This window comes from Lissotriton vulgaris, chromosome 4_1, assembly GCF_964263255.1.
Source record: "Lissotriton vulgaris chromosome 4_1, aLisVul1.2, whole genome shotgun sequence".
NCBI classification, from domain to species: Eukaryota; Metazoa; Chordata; class Amphibia; order Caudata; family Salamandridae; genus Lissotriton; species Lissotriton vulgaris.
The window spans coordinates 2131237416-2131256275 of NC_141691.1; the positions used below are offsets into that span (position 1 = coordinate 2131237416).

An 18860-nucleotide genomic window follows, 5' to 3' on the forward strand; every position below is an offset into this window, starting at 1 on the left:
GAGAGACTGCAGCGCCTAGCGTCGCCCACTCACCTGGTCGAGGTGACGGCCAACCGGTGCCTTCCTGGTACCCTCTGACTACTGGCTAGTAGTACGAACTTGGTCCCCTCTGCTTTCAGGTTTCATCAATCTCCGATCCAGGCTTGGATCTCTACGAACTATTCAGCACTGGTCGCCGGCCAGCAACTCCTTTTCCTTCCGGCTCCTGGCTCGTCAGCGAAGACCCCGACGCCTGTAAGACTTGTGCAGCCGCAGCCCTCGTGGCTAGGTAACTCGGCATTTCGGTGCCTGCATAGCCTCCTTACTCTAGGGTCCTGAGTCCCTCGCTTCCGACTTGCCTTATCGGGTCCGCCCGAGACCTTAATCTTCCCGTGTCCCCGGACACTTGTTTTAATTGTGCACTTGAAGTATTTGCTAAAGAGATTTGGTTTGTGCTTAGTACCCTGTCCTCATAAAGAGTACAGGGCTGTTGTGATTCTTAATAAATATCCTGTTTATTTTCATAACACTTGTGTGGTGTCCTTTCACTGGGTGTTCAAGGGGTACATGTGTGGTAAACAGCTGGCTTAACGCGCCCTCTCGAGTCTTTAGCCTTAGACTGCTCGTATCCACGCTACTAGGATAGCTGGTCTATAGGTTGACTTACAACCAAACACCATAAGGGTCGTTGGAACAATACATAGCGGTCGCTAGAATAGCGAACGTTGCATATCGGGCCAACTTCTCACATTGGTGAGCAGCGGTTGGGATTTGAGCTTGCTGTTGTTTTACCACACGTATCCTAAGAATATCTTGTTGAAAGATCGCACAAGTACTGTTAGTACATATAACTAAAGCTTAGAATACTCTGAGTTCTACTGAACCAGCTGTTGTAGCTCCTCAAGGCTTAGCACACCTTGGCTACAACTCTTAGCAAGGGTACAGTAGGTAAACACGTAGTGTAGGTAGGTGCATCACTTACACCACACGAGAAACAGTATGTCGGACAAAGGAGGAAACTCTGGGTCTCCCCTTGTGTCAGTTGACCCTCCACAGGTCATCCCTTCAGGATATACTGTGCTGAGCTTCAAGGAGTTAAGACGACTGTGTCACTCCAGGAAGATTCAGCAGGGGTCTAACCCCACAACGTCCTTTCTGATTGGTCTCTTGGAGACTTATGATGCCAGAAGAGCTGAGAAACTTCGTAGCTCTTCTAATCCAGAAGGAGACATGCCTCCCCTTGAGGGAACCCGGGACGATCCTGACCTCATCCACCTCGCAACTGAGAACGAAGATGTGGAGGAGGATGAGGATGAGGATCTCTCTGGGGATGAGGCAGATAAGGGACAGGTAGAAGTCGTCAGACTAAGCAGGTCCAACTTAAGCAAACATGATAGCGGTACTGGGGGACCCCTGGGGCCACTATCAGGTCAGCTTAACATTGGGAATGGACGAGCCAGATCTCTGTCAAGAGGCTCTGGCAGATCCCTTCAAACCAATGGCTCTCACAACTCGTCTCAGAGAGGGATGACGTCCCCTCAGAGGAGAGTGTACGAAGCTAAGGAAAGGGCAGCCAATCTAAGGATTGAAAGGGAAGAACTTGCCCTGGCCAAAGAGAGGCTTGCCTTTGCTAGAGAGCAACAGTTAAGTGGGGCAGTCCCAACTGGTGGCAGCAATGTACCTAGTAATAGGGAAAAGAGTTTCGATACGAAACACCTTGGTAAGATAGTGCCCCCCTTTAAACAAGGGGACGACATCCACAAATGGATTACTGCTTTGGAGAGGGCCTGCACTGTGCAGGGTGTTCCCCAGAGTCAGTAGGCAGCTATCTTGTGGCTCTCCTTTGAAGGAAAAGGAAGAGACAAGCTCCTCACCACAAGGGTGGAGGATGCTAACAATTACCAAATCTTGAAAAATACACTCGTTGAAGGGTTCGGCCTAACCACTGAGCAGTACAGGGTGCTGTTCAGGGATACCCAGAAAACGCAGTCTCAAGATTGGTCTGATTTTGTCGATTGTGCCACTAAGGCTTTTGAGGGCTGGTTGCTGGGCAGTAAGGTTGCTGATTATCAAGGATTGTATAATTTGATGATGAGAGAACAAATTTTAAACAATTGTCAGAACCAGTTGTTGCATCAGCATCTTGTCGACTCGGATCTGACCTCTGCCCAAGAATTGGGAAAGAAGGCAGACAGATGGGTTCGTACAAGAGTTAAACAGAACCAGGGCCAGAATCAAGGTGGTCAGAAGAAAGCAGACCAGAAGGGTAAAGATTCTAAAGGGGAACAAAGTGACCAGAAGTCTTCGACAGGTCCCCAACAACCCAAAGAGGGTGGGGGTTAGGCTCCCCAAAAGAAGAAAGAAGGCCAATCCAAAAGATGGTGCCAGTACTGTAAAAGTAAATCTCACTGGTTTAGTGAGTGCACCAAGAAAGGAGGAGGGCAGACTCCTGCCACTGCAGCCCCTAAGGCACCTGTGCCCCCTAGTACAGTCAGCAGTGGTAGTGCGCCTCCCAAGGGTTTAGTAGGGTTAACCCTGGGTTCTGAGGGGCGTGACAACTTAGTTGGCACACTCACTCAGGCTGTCCTTGTCAGTACAGGGGACGCGGACGTATCCCCTGACGTAAGCCCCAATACTTTGGGCAAATACCGACAGACGCCTTTCATAAATGGAAAGATGGCTCAGGCCTATAGGGACACTTGTGCCAGCGTCACCATGGTGACGCCTAACTTTGTGGACCCTGGACAGATCATGCCAGGTACAGAATTCCTGGTGACCAATGCAAGCAATGTCACTACCAATCACAGTATGGCAATTGTAGCTTTCTCCTGGGGAGGGGTAACTGGCCAAAAGAAGGTTGTAGTTAGTCCAGACCTCCCAGTGGATTGTTTGTTGGGCAATGATTTGGAGTCGTCACAATGGTCAGAAGTGGAGCACCGGACTCACATGGAAATGTTAGGATTGCCAGCACATGTGTTCGCTGTGACTAGGTCACAGGTCAGGAAATGCCCCACTGAGCAGGTGCTGGATCCTGGAACAACGGACCAGACACCTCCCAAGAAAAAGAGCAGTAGGGTTAAGGCTGCGCCTTCCCCCTTGCCCCAGGTCGAGGATCAAGTCTCAGAGGAGGCTGACCTACAGGAATTGCGGGAAACTGAGCCTAGGGAATTCGAACTTGATCAAGTTGAATTCTTGGGTTCAGGGGGACCCTCAAGGGAAGACCTGGGGAAGGACCAGTTAGACTGCCCTTCTCTTGAACCCCTCAGACAGCAGGCTGCTGCTGAGGCTGCTGGGAACGCCACAGGTACCCACAAGGTATACTGGGAAGATGGACTCCTGTACACTGAGTCAAGAGACCCCAAGCCTGGCATGACCAGGAGGCTGGTCGTACCCTTGTCTCAGCGTGGTTTCCTACTTACCTTGGCCCACGAGATTCCCTTAGCAGGTCACTTAGGCCAGACGAAAACGTGGGACAGGCTTGTCTCACACTTTCACTGGCCTCACATGAACGAAGATACCAAGGAGTTTTGCCGCTCCTGTGTCACTTGCCAAGCCAGTGGTAAGTCAGGTGGCACGACAAAGGCCCCCCTTATACCAATGCCTGTGGTGGGGGTACCCTTTGAACGGGTGGGGATCGACATCGTCGGTCCCATGGAACCACCTACAGCGTCAGGGCACAAGTTTATACTGGTGGTAGTGGATCATGCCACCAGGTATCCTGAAGCTATTCCCCTTAGGACCACTACAGCACCTGTTGTGGCAAGAGCCCTAGTTGGAGTGTTCTCCAGAGTGGGCTTCCCTAAGGAGGTCGTCTCCGACAGAGGTGCAAACTTTATGTCGAGCTACTTAACTGCTATGTGGAAGGAATGTGGTGTTAACTACAAGTTCACTACACCCTATCACCCACAATGCAATGGGCTTGTTGAGAGATTCAACAGGACCCTAAAAGGGATGATTCATGGACTACCGGAAAAGCTTCGGCGTAGATGGGACGTCCTGATCCCCTGCCTCTTGTTCGCCTACAGAGAAGTCCCACAGAAGGGGGTTGGCTACAGCCCTTTTGAACTTTTGTACGGGCATCCTGTAAGGGGACCCCTGTGTTTGGTGAAGGAAGGATGGGAGAGACCTCTCAAAAAGCCTGCCGCCAACATAGTGGACTATGTGCTTGGCCTCCGCTCGCGGATGGCTGAATACATGGAAAAGGCATCTGAAAACCTTAAGGCCAGCCAAGAACTCCAAAAAGCTTGGCATGACCAAAAGGCTGTCTTGACTGTTTACCAGCCCGGACAGAAGGTGTGGGTGTTGGAGCCAGTGGCCCCAGCAGCACTCAAGGACAAATGGTCCGGGCCCTACACCATCCTGGAGAAAAAGGGAGAGGTCACCTACATGGTCGACCTGGGAACTCCCCGGAGCCCCCACAGGGTGCTTCATGTCAACAGGCTAAAAGCATATGTCGACAGGAAGGACATGAGTTTGCTCATGGCCCTAGATGAGGGACAGGAAGAGGAGAGTGACCCTCTCCCCGACCTGCTCACTCAGAATCCTGACGATGGCTCGGTAGATGGTGTTGTCTTTTGTGGCAGCCTCTCCGGACATCAACAGAGCGACTGTAAACAGGTTCTTCAGTCGTTCAGACATATGTTTTCTCTAACACCCAGCCAGACCGATTGGTGCACCCATGAGGTTGACACTGGTGACAGCCTGCCCGTGAAGAGTAAAATCTACAGGCAGCCTGATCACGTTAGAGACTGCATCAAGAGTGAAGTGCAGAAAATGTTGAAGCTGGGAGTCATTGAACCCTCGGATAGCCCTTGGGCTAGTCCCGTAGTTCTAGTGCCGAAACCTCACACCCAGGGTGGTAAGAGAGAGATGAGGTTTTGCGTAGACTACAGGGGTCTCAATGCAGTCACTAAGACTGACGCCCACTGTTAGACGGACCGGGAGGGTCGGCCGAGGATAAGGGGAGAGGTCTCCGGGGAGAGCCGCCTCCAGCGAATCGTACAGACAAGTAACTTCCCCCCCACAGACGTACACCACACAAGGTTAAGGTTCAACGATGCTTTATAGGCAATTCTTCAAGTACGGTCAGATAATACAAGGAGGTCTGGACTCCGGGGTCCCCTCGATTCTGGTCTCTGGATTGGGAAAAGGGTAGCGGGACAGTCTTGTTACCAATAGGTGGAATAGCTCTCAATCCTCGAGCTCGGCGTTCTAGATGGACGGGCCGCGGCGGAGCCAGCAGGTCCCGAGATGGAAGAAGGAAGCAACGGTCCGCGGCGGAGCCTGCAGGTCCCGATGAAGATGGTAGTTACAAACGGTCCGCGGCCACGCCAGCAGGTCCCGACGACGATGAAGGTTACGAAGGTTGCGGCAGCGCCAGCAGGTAGGACGATAGTTCGCAAGGCAGAGCTACGGCAGCGCCAGTAGCCCGTCAAGGATGAGTTCTTCTCTGCGTCTCTCGACTCCAAGATACAACTGCCTTCCTGCTCTGGAGCTGCCCCAGTTATAGGGCTGCGGCCCCTCGCACTTGGAGGTCGGGAGGTCCGGGATGGGAGAGTCCAGACACCCAGCAGGGGGGTGGAGCCAGCGCCCGGGGAGGTCGGGGGCGAGCGGTACCTGGCGGGGGAGAGCCATCGACACCTCTTTCTCCCATTGACCTGCCAAGTAGTCCGCTCACCTCCTGGGTGGATGGTGGTGCCGGGATGTCTGAGGCCTGGCCAGGCCCAGGGTTAGGGTCGATCGGAGGCCACGCGGCCTCGTGGCGTAGTGTCCAAGATGGCGCCCAGGTTGGGCGCGCGGGCCAGTAGTGGATCAGGCCCACGAGGTGGATATGTTCAGAGGCAGGGGTCCCGGAGGGGACGGAAAACGTGAAGTGGTGGTGTGTGACACTTGAGGGACCGGGCTCGGGCCTGGTCGGGCAGAGGGGGAGCGGGCCCTTCTTGTGGCCTGTCCAACATGCGTCCCCCCCAGCTGAAGGCGGGGAGAGTCACCCATCCTCTTGGGGACTCTCCTCGTCGAGGCGGAAAAAGCGAGACAGGCCATCCGCGTTGGCGTGGTCTGGTCCAGGCCGATGTTCCACAGTGAAGTCCATCCCTTGTAGGGAGATGGACCAACGTAGTAGTTTTGGGTTCTCCCCCCGCATCTGCATCAGCCACTGCAGGGGTCGATGATCGGTCTGTACCCGGAAGTGTGTGCCAAAGAGGTAGGGCCGGAGTTTTTTTAGGGCCCATACCACGGCGAAGGCCTCCCTCTCGATGGTGCTCCAGCGTTGTTCTCGAGGTAGGAGCCGTCTGCTGATGAAGGCCACTGGCTGATCAAGGCCTTCGGGGTTCAATTGGGACAAGACCGCTCCAATGCCGTGGTCGGAGGCATCCGTCTGGACGACGAATTCCCGGCTGTAGTCGGGGGCCTGGAGCACAGGAGCGGAGCACATGGCGGCCTTCAGGTGTTCGAAGGCTGTTTGACACTCTGGGGTCCAATTGACCTTCTTTGGTTGATTTTTGGACGTGAGTTCTGTGAGGGGCCCCACTATGGTACCATAGTCCTTCACGAACCGTCGGTAATAGCCCGTGAGTCCCAGAAAGGCGCGTACCTCGGTCTGGGTGATGGGGGGCTGCCAGGACTGGATGGCGGCGATCTTGAGCTGCAGAGGGGCCACCAGGCCGCTTCCCACCTGGTGTCCGAGGTAGGTTACGGACCCCTGCCCAATCTGGCATTTGCTGGCCTTGATCGTGAGGCCAGCTCGCTGAAGGGCTTGTAGCACCGCTCGGAGGTGATGGAGGTGGTTGGACCAGTGGTGGCTGTATACAGCGATGTCGTCTAGGTAGGCGGCGCTGAATCCTTCGAGCCCGGCCAAGACCTGATTAACGAGTCGCTGAAACGTTGCTGGGGCATTCTTCATGCCGAAGGGCATGACCTTGAAATGATAGTGGCCGTCAGGAGTGGAAAATGCAGACCGTTCTTGGGCCCGGGATGTGAGGCCGATCTGCCAGTAGCCCGCCGTCAGGTCGAAAATGCTGAGGTAGCGGGCAGCTCCCATGCGGTCGATTAGCTGGTCTGCCCGGGGGATGGGGTGCGCGTCTGTCCTGGTGACCGCATTCAAGCCCCGGTAGTCGACGCAGAACCGGAGTTCCGGTGTGGTGCCGGGAGTGGCTGCTTTGGGGACCAGGACTACTGGGCTGGCCCAGGGGCTGTCTGAGTGTTCAATGACCCCGAGCGTGAGCATTTTGGTTACTTCTTCCTGGATGCAGGCCCGTACCCGATCTGGTACGCGGTAGGGCCGGTGGCGGATAGGGGGGCTGTCCCCCGTGTCCACGTCGTGCACACACCAGGAGGTGACACCTGGGGTGAGTGAAAACAGGCTGGCGAACTGCAACAGAAGGTCACGACATTCTTGGCGTTGTTCCAGGGTGAGGGCCTCCGAGAGTCGGACCCCGTCCACGGAGCCGTCCTTCTCCCGAGTCCGTAGGAGGTCAGGGAGGGGTTCGGAGTCCTCCTCGGCTCCATTGTCTGTTGCCATCAGGAGGCTGAGTTCTGAACGCACAAAGTGGGGTTTCAGTCTATTAGCGTGGAGGACCCGGAGGGGGTTCCGTGAGGACTCCATGTCGATGAGATAGGTGACAGGGCTCTTGCGCTCGACTACCTTGAAGGGCCCCGTCCACTTGTCTTGCAGGGCGCAGGGTTCGGTGGGAGACATCACCCATACTTGTTGGCCGGGTTCAAATTCGATGGAGGAGGCATTTTGGTCATACCACTTTTTCATGTCCTCCTGACTGGCCTCCAAGTTTGCTTTTGCCAGCTCTCTGAACCGTCGGGTCTGGTTGCGGAGGGTTAGGAGGTATTTGAAGACATCTGGAGGGTTCTTTAGAGGGGGCATTTCCCAGCCTTCTTTGACTAGACTGAGCGGCCCCCGTACGGGGTGTCCATACAATAGTTCAAACGGGCTGAAGCCGAGGGACTTCTGGGGGACCTCTCGATACGCGAAGAGGAGGCACGGCAGCAGCACATCCCACTGGCGACGGAGGGGCTCTTCCAACCCCCCAATCATCCCTTTGAGCGTGCGGTTGAACCGCTCAACGAGTCCGTTTCCTTGAGGGTGATAGGGGGTTGTGAATCGGTAGGTGACCCCACACTGTTGCCAGAGGGACTTCATATATTTGGAAATAAAGTTCGTGCCTCTGTCGCTGACGACTTCTCGGGGGAAGCCCACCCGGGAGAAGATCCCCATCAGGGCCCGGCCGACTACCGGGGCTGTCACAGTTCGCTGGGGCACAGCCTCGGGGTAGCGGGTGGCGTGGTCCACCAGTACCAGGATGAACCGATGTCCTTGGGCTGTGCGGGGGTCCAGGGGCCCCACAATGTCTATCCCGACCCTCTCGAACGGGGTGGTGACCACTGGAAATGGTTGCAGGGGGGCTTTTAGTTTGCGGCCGCTCTTTCCACTGGCTTGGCACGTGGGGCAAGATCGGCAATGCTGGAGTACATCATTCCTCATTTTCGGCCAGAAGAAGTGGGTCACTAGGCGGCTGTATGTTTTATCCTGACCCAGGTGTCCAGCCAGGGGGACATCGTGGGCCAGATTTAGCAAGAAGTCTCTAAAATGGAGGGGCACCACTAGCACTCGGCTGGCCCCCAGCTCCGCGATTCTTTGTTCACTGTATAGCAGATCATTGTCCCAATAGATCCAATGTGTTCCGGAGGTATCCCCTGCGCTCTGGGCGAGGGCTTGTTGGCGGAGTCCCTCGAGGGAGGGACAGGTCTTCTGCTCTTGGCGAAACTGTTCCTGTGTGGGCCCCCCCTCTTGATGCCACTGGTCGAGGCCAGCGAGGTCCGGAGGTTGAGCTGGTTCTGGGGGGACGGCACGGTCGGTCTCTTCGACTGGAGCGACCGGGGGAGGGGGCGCCGGCCATTCGGGTTCCTCGGGTCGGGGATTGGCACAGGCGGCCATGGACCGGGTGGTGACGCACGCCCAGTCCGGGATGCCTAACATCCCCAGGTGTTCTCTTCGTTCTACGGCTGCCCACGGAGAGCTTTCAAGGTCATTTCCCAGGAGGCAGTCTACGGGGGCATCATCTCGGACCATCACCTTCAACATGCCGGAGACCCCTCCCCATTCAAAAGGGACGCAGGCCATCGGACACAGACTCTCCGAGTTATCGGCTGAACGGACAGGGCAGAGAATGTTTGGTAGGAACTGTTCTGGGGTCACCAGGTGACAGCGGACGGCTGTTACACTGGCCCCGGTGTCACGGAGGGCTTCGGCCTGGCGTCCATTGATGCTCACCCATTGGCTGTACTTCCGGGTGTTAGCGGGTAGGGGGACCCGCGGGACCATGTCTTTCCCCCCTAAGCATGCTAGAGCCATGGCGGCTGGCTCCCATTCTTGATGCTCTTGCTCATATTCTTCCTGCTCCTCGGAGATCTGTTCCTCCCCCAGGGCAGCAGCAGCCACCTGGCGGGGTCTTGGGCTTTGGTACTGTGGGCAATTTGGGTCGTTTGCATAGTGGCCGACTCGTTGGCATCGGTGACACGTGACATTGGCTCTGTATCCCGGTCGTGCCGGGGTGCTGCCCCGGTTGGCCGGGGGGGTGGTGCTGGTAGCGGGGGCGGCCGGGACGTTGTCTCTTCCTCGCCCTTGGCCCCCTCCTCCTCCTCGGGGACGGTGCTGACCGTGGTTGTTCCGGTTCTGTTCATAGGATCCATTTCGACCCACTCTGGTGATTTCGCATCGGTCAGCCTCGGCTGCGAGCTGCCGCGGATCAGTCATTTTGCTGTCGAGGAGGTGCTGCCGGAGCTCAATGAAGCAATTGTTTGATAGATGCTCCCACACCATGAGATTGAAGAGTTGTTCATAAGTTGTGACATTGCTTCCTTTGATCCAGCCCTCGAAGGCTCGGCTAAAATAGTTCACGTAGTCCACCCAAGTTGTACCCGGGATGCGGGTGCAGTCTCGGAACCTCTGACGGTACATCTCGGGTGTGAGCCCATAGCGGGTGAGGAGGGCAGCTTTCATGTGGTCATAGGAGGTCATCAGATGGTCCGGGAGCTGTAGCAGGGCATCGCGGCCCTCATTGAGGAATCTCCCCCATAGACCGGCTCCCCAGTCGCTTCGATCGATCCGGTGAGCGGTCATAGCGATTTCATAGGCCTTGAACCATTGCTGGATGTCGTCCTCTCGGAAGTATTCTCGAACGACATCCTTGGGGATGTGTACCTTCTTATCTGTTGTCCCTGGGGTGCGGGGTTGCTCGAGCACCCCTAATTCTTTGTTCTGTTTGCGTAAGTCTATCTCAGCCAATTTGCGCTCGTGTTCATACGCCAGTCTTTTTTCTTCCAGCTCCCTTTGTCTCTGTTTTTCCTCTCTTTCTTCTCGGAGACGCAGATGCTCTAAGCTCAGTTTCTGTTCGGCCAACTTGAGTTCACCATCCATTTTGAGCCGGGCCATTTCTAGTTCATGTAGTCGTGTTCTTTCTCGTTCCTGGATCTCGTTTTGCGAGACACCCGTTCCTCGCTCCTCGGGGGCCGTGGTGTCTTTTTCTACGGCTGCGATATTTTGGTCCGGGGGTCTGACGGTCCCGGTTTCTGCCCAGGACTCCAGGGCATGTTTGAAATCATCTTTGGTACTTAGACCGGTGGTAGCGATACCTAGTTCGATGCAGAACTGTTTTAATTCACGATGGCTGTATTCTTCCAATTTCTCCATCTGAAATTTCTCGGTGGATCCGCTTTCTTTGGTTGTCATTGTGATTTCGTCGTGGGGTGAGCTACTCTCTGTACGATTATGCGGTGATTCGGATCGCGCCGCTGGCCACCAATGTTAGACGGACCGGGAGGGTCGGCCGAGGATAAGGGGAGAGGTCTCCGGGGAGAGCCGCCTCCAGCGAATCGTACAGACAAGTAACTTCCCCCCCACAGACGTACACCACACAAGGTTAAGGTTCAACGATGCTTTATAGGCAATTCTTCAAGTACGGTCAGATAATACAAGGAGGTCTGGACTCCGGGGTCCCCTCGATTCTGGTCTCTGGATTGGGAAAAGGGTAGCGGGACAGTCTTGTTACCAATAGGTGGAATAGCTCTCAATCCTCGAGCTCGGCGTTCTAGATGGACGGGCCGCGGCGGAGCCAGCAGGTCCCGAGATGGAAGAAGGAAGCGACGGTCCGCGGCGGAGCCTGCAGGTCCCGATGAAGATGGTAGTTACAAACGGTCCGCGGCCACGCCAGCAGGTCCCGACGACGATGAAGGTTACGAAGGTTGCGGCAGCGCCAGCAGGTAGGACGATAGTTCGCAAGGCAGAGCTACGGCAGCGCCAGTAGCCCGTCAAGGATGAGTTCTTCTCTGCGTCTCTCGACTCCAAGATACAACTGCCTTCCTGCTCTGGAGCTGCCCCAGTTATAGGGCTGCGGCCCCTTGATGTCCGGACCCTCGCACTTGGAGGTCGGGAGGTCCGGGATGGGAGAGTCCAGACACCCAGCAGGGGGGTGGAGCCAGCGCCCGGGGAGGTCGGGGGCGAGCGGTACCTGGCGGGGGAGAGCCATCGACACCTCTTTCTCCCATTGACCTGCCAAGTAGTCCGCTCACCTCCTGGGTGGATGGTGGTGCCGGGATGTCTGAGGCCTGGCCAGGCCCAGGGTTAGGGTCGATCGGAGGCCACGCGGCCTCGTGGCGTAGTGTCCAAGATGGCGCCCAGGTTGGGCGCGCGGGCCAGTAGTGGATCAGGCCCACGAGGTGGATATGTTCAGAGGCAGGGGTCCCGGAGGGGACGGAAAACGTGAAGTGGTGGTGTGTGACACTTGAGGGACCGGGCTCGGGCCTGGTCGGGCAGAGGGGGAGCGGGCCCTTCTTGTGGCCTGTCCAACACCCACCCAATACCAAGGGCAGACGAGCTTATCGATAGATTGGCTTCGGCCAACTACCTAAGTACGTTTGACCTGACAGCTGGGTATTGGCAAATCAGGTTAGCTGAGGACGCCAAGCCTAAAACCGCATTTTCAACCCCTGGTGGGCATTATCAGTTCGTGGTGATGCCCTTCGGTCTGAAAAATGCACCTGCCACCTTCCAACGGTTGGTGAATCAAGTCCTTACTGGGCTGGATGACTTCTGCGCGGCGTATCTTGACGATATCGCTGTCTTTAGCTCCACCTGGGAGGATCACCTGGTCCACCTGCGGAAGACGTTAGAGGCACTGCAAGCGGCAGGTCTCACTATCAAGGCCACCAAGTGCCAGATAGGGCAGACACAGGTTGTATACCTGGGCCACCTTGTAGGTGGAGGTCAGGTTCAGCCACTGGAGAGCAAGATACAGTCAATCAGGGACTGGGCTCCTCCAACCACCCAGACTCAGGTTCGAGCTTTCTTGGGCCTGACTGGTTACTATAGGAAGTTTGTCAGGAACTATGGTTCCATTGTGACACCATTAAACGAACTGACAAGTAAGAAAATGCCAAAAAAGGTTCAGTGGACAGCGAGCTGTCAAAAAGCATTCGATGACCTAAAGCAGGCCATGTGCACGGCGCCTATCCTCAAGAGTCCGGACTACTCCAAACCATTCATTGTCCAAACAGATGCTTCTGAGTTGGGTGTGGGAGCTGTTCTTTCTCAACTGAATTTTGATGGTCAAGACCAGCCCATTGCTTTTATAAGCAGAAGGCTGACCCCTAGAGAGAAGAATTGGTCAGCTATTGAGAGGGAGGCCTTTGCTGTGGTTTGGGCCCTGAAGAAGCTGAGGCCATACTTGTTTGGCACTCACTTCAAGATTCAGACCGACCATAAGCCCCTCTTGTGGCTAAATCAGATGAAGGGTGAAAACCCCAAACTGCTTAGGTGGTCCATTTCCCTACAGGGGATGGACTTTACAGTGGAACATAGACCTGGTACTGATCATGGCAATGCCGATGGGCTCTCCAGATATTTCCACTTAGAACAAGAAGACTCACCTGGTCAAGGTTAGCTTATTGTTCCGACGTTTGGGGGGGGGTCATGTAGGAGAGTAGGGTCTGCAATCCTATGATCACCCAGATTTTTTGCTTTTGTTTCACTGGTTTACGACTTTCTCTGGCTGTGGGCCCGCTAATCAGACCCACAGCCTGGCTGTTCTCTTTCTAAATTACGATATGTACCCTAGGTGCATTTACCAATTGGTACTGGGCCACCTTATCAGACCCCGTAACGCAGGGCATAGGTGTACCCAGGGCCGCCAGGGGCTGAAGCATGTATTATGCCACCCCTGGCTGGCCTCCTAAATTTGACACAACTGGCTGCACGACAGCTGGGGCGAAGACGTGTAACCACCCTTCGCTTTAGGTATAGTAGCTCTATATCTAACCATACAATGGACACCTGAGTCCCTATCAGTCACTCCTATGGCAGGCCTTAACAATCCTGAAGGCAGAGTGCGTGGGCTCGTGTGAGCTAGGTTCAGGCCCGAGCCGAGCCCGGTTGCAGCTTGCGGAATCAAGACCCAATAGCTGTTCCATGATAACGCGTACCATCGGTAACTCCGGTGTCGCGTTATCAAGGCATGTCGAGTAAGGTGTCATACGAATCGGGGTGCTGCCCTCTCACCAATTCTGGCGATGAGGTTAGCATCCCACCCTTCTAGAGGGACACGACATGTACGTAACTGTGAACCCCGGTTAAAGTTAACTGAAGCCTCAGCTCCACAAAATGGATGCTGCCACCACAGACACGAGTCTGACCTCCTGCTGCTGGGAGTCCTTCCAGCGAGGAGCACTTGGACAAAGGGTTTCCTGTCGAGGGCGCTGTTCGCACCGTCCCAGACAGGGTTTGTGTATTCTGGGTAGGTAGGGCTTTGGCGAGAAGGTGACTGCGGAGTGGCACCCCGGTGCTCACTACGCATCTGCCGGTTAGAACCAGTTCCAGGGGCGACAGCCCTGGCCTGGGGAAAGTCCGGCAGGGGAGAGGGGCGTAACTACCCCCCTTCCTGGTCCCACCCTTAGGGCAGGACCTAGTCATGTACCCACCCCTTTCTTTAGGATAAAGACCGGAGCGGGGACCCTTCCAAATTAGATCATCTTTGAATCAAGAACTACTTTCTACGAAAGGACACTCAAGACTCTTCTCAAGATTTCTCCCTTGTGACTAAGGAGTAGTCACCCTGCATCAGCGGGCACCATCTAAGAACTCTGCGGTTTGCTGCAAGTCCTTCCTCAAGGATCCGACGGCCCAGCTCGACGAGAACCGGCTTCCCTGGCACCTCTGACCTCTACCCACGTCATCAGCTCAGCTGTGATCTGTGGGTGCGACGAGACCTCGAGGGACCGGCCATCATCAGAACCTGCACGCTCTTAAAAACCAGCACGACCATCGAGGTAACTCTCTGGTGAGTGCTCTGGGGTCCGAGAAGCCCCGACCCTGAGCCGCTCTAGCACCGAAGTGCAGTCTCCCAGCATCTCCACGATCTGCGTGGGGCCCTTCTGCTCGCTGCTCAGCACGTTGTCTGGTCACTCGCCGCTGGCTTGTGCCCTTCTGTGACGACATCCGAGAATCATCACTGCTGGTCTGGTTGCTCCAGACTGGCCCTTGCTTCCATCTTTGCGAGAAGCACCCCGGACCCTCCTGGTCCACTCAAGACGCCATCTTAGGCCCACCACGTGGCCCTGAGATCTGCCAAGGCTTGTTGCCCCATCCTGGGCCCAGCGACGCCGACAGCATCATCCTTCGTGGGACAGCTCGCACCTCCACCGTGGTCGCCGACAACGCCTCCTGGTCCGAGAGACTGCAGCGCCTAGCGTCGCCCACTCACCTGGTCGAGGTGACGGCCAACCGGTGCCTTCCTGGTACCCTCTGACTACTGGCTAGTAGTACGAACTTGGTCCCCTCTGCTTTCAGGTTTCATCAATCTCCGATCCAGGCTTGGATCTCTACGAACTATTCAGCACTGGTCGCCGGCCAGCAACTCCTTTTCCTTCCGGCTCCTGGCTCGTCAGCGAAGACCCTGACGCCTGTAAGACTTGTGCAGCCGCAGCCCTCGTGGCTAGGTAACTCGGCATTTCGGTGCCTGCATAGCCTCCTTACTCTAGGGTCCTGAGTCCCTCGCTTCCGACTTGCCTTATCGGGTCCGCCCGAGACCTTAATCTTCCCGTGTCCCCGGACACTTGTTTTAATTGTGCACTTGAAGTATTTGCTAAAGAGATTTGGTTTGTGCTTAGTATCCTGTCCTCATAAAGAGTACAGGGCTGTTGTGATTCTTAATAAATATCCTGTTTATTTTCATAACACTTGTGTGGTGTCCTTTCACTGGGTGTTCAAGGGGTACATGTGTGGTAAACAGCTGGCTTAACGCGCCCTCTCGAGTCTTTAGCCTTAGACTGCTCGTATCCACGCTACTAGGATAGCTGGTCTATAGGTTGACTTACAACCAAACACCATAAGGGTCGTTGGAACGATACATAGCGGTCGCTAGAATAGCGAACGTTGCATATCGGGCCAACTTCTCACAGCCTGGATGGTAAATTCCGTTCCGTTTGTGGAATTTGCAGAATTTGGGTAATTTCGCGTCCCGCGGAGAACGCAAAAGTGCCCAAAATTCTGCGTTCCGCGACTTCTCTAAATTTTTTGCGTGTTCACGCTCTTAAATGCTTGTTCGCGAGATATTCGCCCCGAACATGCAAGCAGCGATTGAGAACAGTAAAAAAGCATCGCGAACAAGCAATTCTGCATGTTTGTGGAATTTCTGCGTGTTTGCGGAGATTTTTTACCGTTTCGCAGAGATTTCCGTAACGCGATTACGCAAATTCCGCCCTACGGTAAAGTGCGCACTCCTCACCCTTCTTTATTATCATCCTATGTGGGACCGGGCCCACAATTACTGTTTGCTTTAAACTACATTCACCAACTTTGTAGGGAAAACCGTGCTCGCAGGTTATTGGTTTTGCGAGTGTGTCTTTGCCACTTCCTTCACCCACATGCCTGTCCTTTCTGGTAGAGGAATTTTAGGATCCGGTGAGTAGTGGCTAGCCTATGCATCCGGGAACTTAGTGAAAGAACGGAATGGGCCCCCTGGCCGGTGTTTGAATTGTGAAATACAGCAATAAATAGGGCCCCTCACTCGTTGGTGCCCTGGTGCCACTGCACCTGATGCACCAATGGAAGCTACGCCCTGCTGGTGATAGTAAAGCCCGTATGTAGCCATGTTGGAATTCCTGGGTGTATCGAGATACTGTAAGAAGCAGCACATTACATATTTTTGCAGTTTAAAGTCTATTTGATTCTTTCAACTTGAAGTTTTGCCTTTTATTTATCTTACTTTCACGAAGAACAGTATGACGGATATGTCAGCCTGAACATTAAACTAACCTGTGATATCAGACCAAGGGTCTAAACGGACACCATTTTTTGCAAATTTAAGCACTTGAATTGGAAAGAAATAAAGGTTTCTGCAACAAGATTGGCAAAAGAGTAACTCAGTCTTGTAGTTCTCCATGACAGGTCTGTCCGCGCTATTCCCACTCCCACACTCCCTCACATGGCATGCTCACTCCCCTGCCCCCACACTCACTCCCCTGCCCCCATACTCACACTCCCCGACACTTACTCCCCCGCCCCCAAATTCACTCACCCCCCCACCCCCACACTCACACTCCCCCACTTACTCTCCTGCCCCCAAATTCACTCACCCCCTAAACTCACTCCCCTGCCCCCACACTCACACTCCCCCATCCCACACTCCCTCACCCTCCATGCTCACTCCCAACCCCCACACTCACTCCCCTGCCCCTACACTCACACTCCCTCAGCCCCCTAAACTCACTCAACCACCCCCACACTCACTCCCCTGCCCCCACACTCACACTCCCCCATCCCACACTCCCTCACCCTCCATGTTCACTCCCCGCCCCTATACTCACTCCCCTGCCCCCACACTCACACTCCCCCATCCCACACTCCCCTAAACTCACTCCCCACCCCTACACTCACTCCCCTGCCCCCGCACTCAGACTCCACCATTCCACACTCTCTCACCCCGCATGCACACTCCCCTGCCCCCACACTCACTCCCTTGCACCACACTCACTCCCCTGCCCCCACACTCACTCCCCTGCCCCCACACTCACTTCCCAGCCCCCACACTCACTTCCCAGCCCCCACACTCACTCCCCCACCCCCATGCCCCCACCCCCACTCAATCCCCACCCTCACACTCACTCACCCACAAGCTCACTCCCGACCCCATACTCACATCCCAGCCCCCACACTCACACTCCTCCATCCCACACTCACTCACCCCCACCCCCATGCTCACGCCCCCACCCTCATACTCACTCACATCCCACACTAACTTCCCCACCCCCACACTCACTCCCCGCCCCCACACTCACTCCCCACCCCCATACTCACTCCCCCACACCCACACTCACTCCTCTGCCCCAACACTCACTCCCCCTCCCCCATGCTCACTCTCCCCCCACACGCTCACCCCCCACCGCCACACTCATTCACCTCCCCACATTCACTCCCCCGGCCTCACACTCACTCCCCCGCCTCCACGCTCACACCCCACCCCCACACTCACTCACCTGCCCCCCTGGGGCTCTCTGGGGTTCAGTACCTGAGGCTCTCCTGGGGTTCAGTACCAGGGGCTCTCCTGGGGTTCAGTACCTGTGGCTCTCCTGGGGTTCAGAACCTGGGGCTCAGTACCAGGGGCTCTCCTGTGGTTCAGTACCTGGGGCTCTCCTGGGTTCAGTACCTGGGGCTCTCCTGGGTTCAGTACCTTGGGCTCTCCTGGGTTCAGTACCTGGGGCTCTCCTGGGTTCAGTACCTGGGGCTTGCCTGGGTTCAGTACCTGAGGCTCTCCTGGGTTCAGTACCTGGGGCTCTCCCGGGAATTCAGTACCTGGGGCTCTCCCGGGAATTCAGTACCTAGGGCTCTCCTGGGTTCAGTACCTGGGGCTCTCCCGGGGTTCAGTACCTGTGGCTCTCCTGGGTTCAGTATACCTGGGGCTCTCCTGGGTTCAGTATACCTGGGGCTCTCCTGGGGTTCAGTATACCTGGGGCTCTCCTGGGGTTCAGTACCTGGGGCTCTCCTGGGATTCAGTACCTGGGGCTCTCCTGGGTTCAGTACCTGGGGCTCTTCCTGGGTTCAGTACCTGTGGCTCTTCCGGGGTTCAGTACTGGGGCTCTTCCGGGTTTCAGTACCTGGGTCTCTCCTGGGGTTCAGTACCTGGGGCTCTCCTGGGTTCAGTACCTGGGGCTCTCCTGGGTTCAGTACCTGGGGCTCTCCTGGGTTCAGTACCTGTGGCTCTCCTGGGTTCAGTACCTGTGGCTCTCCGGGGTTCAGTACCTTGGGCTCTTCCGGGGTTCAGTACCTGGGGCACTCCTGGGGTTCAGTACTTGGGTCTCCCCTGGGTTCAGTACCTTGGGTGTCCCCAGACGTCTGATGCTCCCTCTCTCTCCTCTCCTCTGCTCCAGGCCTCAGTGTAGACTCGTATACCTTGGGGTGGGGCGACCTATTTCGGTTTAAGTTTCATTTCTCTCCCTAGAGCCTCAGAGCAGAGTTTCACTTTCCTGAAAGGTCTCAGGGGGAGGAGGAAGAGGGGGGGGTAGGTTGACAAGGAGAGCAGGGTGCGCCCAGGCGTGCGCCGAGACACCTGAGAGCTGGAGAAACAGGATGGGTTCAAACCTACACAGAGACATCCCGAATGTCCCCTCTGTCCACACACTGCCCTCTCTGCTCCCTGTCCCCTCTTCACACACAGCCCTCTCTGCTCCCTGTCTCTTCACACACTGCCCTCTCTGCTCCCTGTCCCCTCTTCACACACAGCCCTCTCTGTTCCCTGTCCCCTCTGTTCACACACTGCCATCTCTGCTCCTTGTCCCCTCTGTCCACACACTGCCCTCTCTGCTCCCTGCCCCCTCTCTTC

At 55.7% G+C, this 18860-nt stretch overlaps 1 protein-coding gene across 2 annotated transcripts in view; it reads right to left on the minus strand.

Annotated features, from left to right (window-relative positions):
* LOC147725210 (uncharacterized) overlaps nt 1-18401 on the minus strand; it is a 141010-nt gene extending 122609 nt beyond the window's left edge. Inside the window, exon 1 of one of the 2 annotated variants that reach the window (XM_086967134.1) lies at nt 18281-18401. The gene's annotated coding sequence lies outside the window, so the exon portion shown is untranslated. Of the gene's footprint in view, nt 1-18256 lie in introns of both variants that reach the window. The other variant, XM_086967133.1, reaches the window with a different exon arrangement.
* Nucleotides 18402-18860: the final 459 nt, after the last annotated feature.